The 4,222-nt window shown below is 43.2% G+C and overlaps 1 non-coding gene across 1 annotated transcript; it reads left to right on the top strand.

Annotated features, from left to right (window-relative positions):
- The first annotated feature begins 505 nt into the window (after window positions 1–505).
- Trnak-cuu (transfer RNA lysine (anticodon CUU)) lies at window positions 506–578 on the top strand. Its single transcript has one exon. It is a non-coding gene; the product is annotated as a tRNA-Lys (tRNA).
- Window positions 579–4,222: the final 3,644 nt, after the last annotated feature.

Genomic DNA, 4,222 nt, shown 5'->3' with positions numbered 1-4,222 from the left:
GGGTGGAGCGATGGGCGGAGGTGACCTGAGGAAGGAGGTCGGAGGGGGCCAGGAAGGCGCTCTCTTTCTGGCGTGACTCGGACAGGAGAGGATCGGGTTGAATTTCCTGGTGTTCATCTGTCTAGGTTGTAAGTTATTTCTCCCTGAATAAACATCTATTCGGCCTATTTGTTTATCCTGACCCTTATTTACCGCAATATCTGGTGTCAGAAGCGGAATTTACCTGGGTTTTGCCCCCAGGCGGCAGAAGCCGCCCCCCCCCCCCACCTTCCCCAACGGGCAGGGTTTAACCAGGTGGACTCACCACAGCTTTGGGACATTTGCCTCTTCCTTACTGCAAAGGAGATCTTTGCCGCTAAAGCAGACCTGAGAAGGCACTTACCGCTTAACATTTTTTGCCCATTTCCGCACGGGACTTTGCATTCGCGCAGAGCCTCTCGGCGGCACCCGCCCGGCGGCACCCGCCCGGCGGCACCCACCCGGCGGCACCCGCCCGGCGGCACCTGCCCGGCTAGCTCAGTCGGTAGAGCATGAGACTCTTAATCTCAGGGTCGTGGGTTCGTGCCCCACGTTGGGCGCCATTTGTAACGAGTTCGGTTTTTCTGCCTGCCACAGCTGGTCTTGTCCCACTGCCGCACCAGCCCCAAATAACACACAGAGACTCTGTATTAGATATAATTCTGTTGGCCCGGTTACTTGTTTCTTATCGGCTAGCTCTGCCTTAATTATTAGCCCATTTCTGCTGATCTATGTATTTCTCTTACCAGGGAGCCGGCGGCATACTGCTTTCTCCAGACTCTCCATCTTGACTCCTCCTAACTACTTCCTATTTCCTCCTTGTCTCCTAGTCCCTCCTATCTTCCTTTCCTATTGGCCAACAGTGCTTTATTATTAACCAGTATGAGAAACATACAGAATGACCTCTCCCATCATGTCCCCATAAGGATATGCTTGTGAGTAAAAGATCTGTCACTAAAAGCAAAATAACAACAAAGAACAAATACATATATTAAATGAAAGTTTTATGTGTCATGGAGTCTTTACCAGAAATTCATCTTAAGATAAAAGAAATATAGAATGCAGTGGGCTTGAAACATATTACATCAATATGCCATAACTAGGGGTGAACCATCCCAAAATTCCACCGGTGTGCAACACATCCACCATGAAATGTTAGAGGACAGCATTTTGGCTATCCACTGCTAACTGTGAAGAGCTGGTCTTTCCTTTAAACTTCTCCATAAACACCATTTCCTTGGAATGTACAGTGATAACATGCAGGAGATGCTCCTGGCTCAGCCTTTTTCATATAATGACTTCCTGTAGCTCTTTCCAGATCTCAGCTCCCCTCCATTTCCATCTGAAGAGAACATATGACTCACTCGGCGTGCCTGAAGAGTCTTAGCTTTGCCCTCATTTTCTTACACGCAGGCTTCTCATGGCTGATATAAAACAAGTTGTCACAAACTTGCTGGCAGGAACCATAGAAAGCATCCTTCCAGGGCTGGAGGCCAACGGTAAAAGGTACAGCTCATAATTAGGATGGACCTTTCCCCTTAAATTGACTCAATCTACACAATTCCTCATAGAGACATTCCATAAGGTGTCAGTAGGGTTCTGCTCCCTCTGATGGCTCCAGGCAGACATATCCATGTTTTGGCCCAATGTGGCTTCCAGGGATCAGCCACATTGCAGCCCTGCCCTCTTTGTTCAAAGTTAGCATCTTCGCATCTCATTCTGAATCCAAAACACCATTTCACATATAAGGACTCCTGAAATTCCACTGAACCCCTTCAGATATACCAGTGTGTATACACTGGTGTGTCAATACATTATGAGGACGAGTTTTGAAAAGAAAAAAAAAAAAAGCAGAAAAAGCACCATCAAGCAATTTTCTCATGTGAAGATAACGGAACTTATACAAACCTAAATAATACAGTCCACTACAGCCACTGTGGGTCCTGGAAACAAAGAGAGATCTTTGGCAATACCTAAGTACTTCTAACTTGTGAGCCATCTTTCTAGCCCTCTTTAAGATTTCCACAGTAGGATTCTATCTACTGCCAGGCTATCTTCTCTCCTCACAGTGTCTTACCTGGTCTCATCTAGCTGCTTTTCAGATGATGCCAGTGTTAGCATGACTCTCCTGGGATTCAGATGAAACACATCCCCAGATGGATTTATGCTTCCAAAAGCCAGGTTCTCCTTATTCATTAAAATATAGAGGATACAGTAATTGCAAACAGCTCGGGCCTGGGCACACCCAGGCATAAAATCCTTATTTAGCATGGTGCTTAGGTTGAATTTCAGAAAGTCACTGTAGAGTTCCCTTGGGGGCAATTTTAAATATTCATTGCAGAAGAGCCCAGCTTTTTCCACCTGGTGACAGCCTCAAAATTCTGAGAGAATGTAATACATTCCCTTGTCAATGTAGAAAAGAAAGATGCTAGATGCTGTGCTGGAAGCACTTGACCTGAGTATGTGCAAAGTGTTCCCAAATTTCTATCTCTTGCCATCACCTCTCTCTGTAAGGTCACTGGTGCTGACTAATTTGGGCTGTACACTCTATGTATAATAAAAGCTTTTACTTTTTTTCAAAATCTTGATGTCATAGTATCTACTTATATGTATGATGGACAGTCAATCCTTGCTTGGTTTCATCTATGTAGTCACCCAAGCTAGACTCAACACTGGCACTGGAATTTTCTCAGTGACACCCCATTTCACCAATGCCTTGGTCTGATCTCTCCCTCCCTCCCTTCTTCCCTCCCTCCCTCTCTTCCTCTTTCTGTATTCTTGTGTGTACCTGCTTTTCCACTGCATATGCAAGGCCAGTTGGCTCACCAGTTTCCAGGGATCCTCCTGTTTCTATGACCCATCTCCCCACAGTAGCACTGGGATTGCAGACCTCATCCTATCTGGCTTTTAATCCATAGCAACTGCTTTTTACCTAATAAAACTTTTTTTTCCTACAAAACCGTTTGGCTTTCCCATGTACACAATGCAGAGAAAGGCAATTTTAATGAGCTATGGTGTCAGAAGCTACACTTGTAAAGTCTCACCAGCATGGCTGCCTGAACATGGGTTCAGTAAGGAAAACAGCAGTAGATGTGACAAAGTGGATGGGTGAAAGCCCAGGGGGCCTCAGCCCTATGCCAAGAGCTATAAGTAATGGCTACTGAGAGTGGGAGAAATAGTGTTCCCCAGGGTACAGCACACCACTTGGTTATCTAATACCAAATGGTCAGCCTGAAAACATACGTATAAATAGCATTGTATAGCTCAAGCAGATTATACTTGGGAATAAATATATATGCAATGTAGCATATGAGCATGTGTGATGGTTTGAATGAAAATGGCCCTCAAAGGGATGGACACTATAACTAAGTGTGGCCTTGTTGGAGTAGGTGTGGCTTTGATGGAAGAAGTGTGTTACTGGGAATGGGCTTTGAGGTTTCAAATGCTCTATCTTCCTGCTGCCTAAGGATCCAGATGTAGAACTCTTAAGTTCCTTCTCCAGCACAATGTCTGTCTGTATGCTGTCATACTTCCTGCCATGACAATAATGAACTAAAACTCTGAACTGTAAGCCAGCCTCAATGAAATGTTTTCCTTTTTAAGAGTGGCCATGATCATGGTAGCTCTTCACCGCAATAAAATCTCTAACTAAAGCACCATGATGTAACAATAACTAATGAAAAAAGAGGCCATGAACTTGAAAGAAAGCAAGGAAGTGTATGGGAGGCTTTGGATGGAGGAAAGGGAGCAAGGATAAAATTATAATAAAAAATAAAACAAATAAATAAAAACTGAGATCATGAGCATATGAAAAATACTGTAGTAATATATTCAATTATATTTCTATAACTACTTCTATGGTGAACAGGCCACCCCAAAATTTCACTATATTTTTCAAAACACTATCTAATTCAAAGTGATATATGAAATATTTTACTATACAAATAATAAATATGGTATGTTATGTTCAAACACAAGGAGCAAGGATTATATTCTTTCCAGACCCTATATCCAGCATTTAGTTCCCTGTTTATATGAACTCGTTTCTTTGGGAATTTGTCTTTCCATGAGGTTATCAGTACCAAATTTATCATTAAAGGGAGAAAACCAAGAGCTATATTATGACTGGAACCTCATCTTATTAACTATTTTAAAATGACATTGTTTGTATTTAGACGTTTGTATTGGCCTGCCCTTGGAGTTC

This window comes from Phodopus roborovskii, unplaced genomic scaffold (assembly GCF_943737965.1).
Source record: "Phodopus roborovskii unplaced genomic scaffold, PHOROB, whole genome shotgun sequence".
In the NCBI taxonomy this organism is placed as follows: Eukaryota; Metazoa; Chordata; class Mammalia; order Rodentia; family Cricetidae; genus Phodopus; species Phodopus roborovskii.
This window is presented reverse-complemented; position numbering and strand designations above follow the sequence as displayed.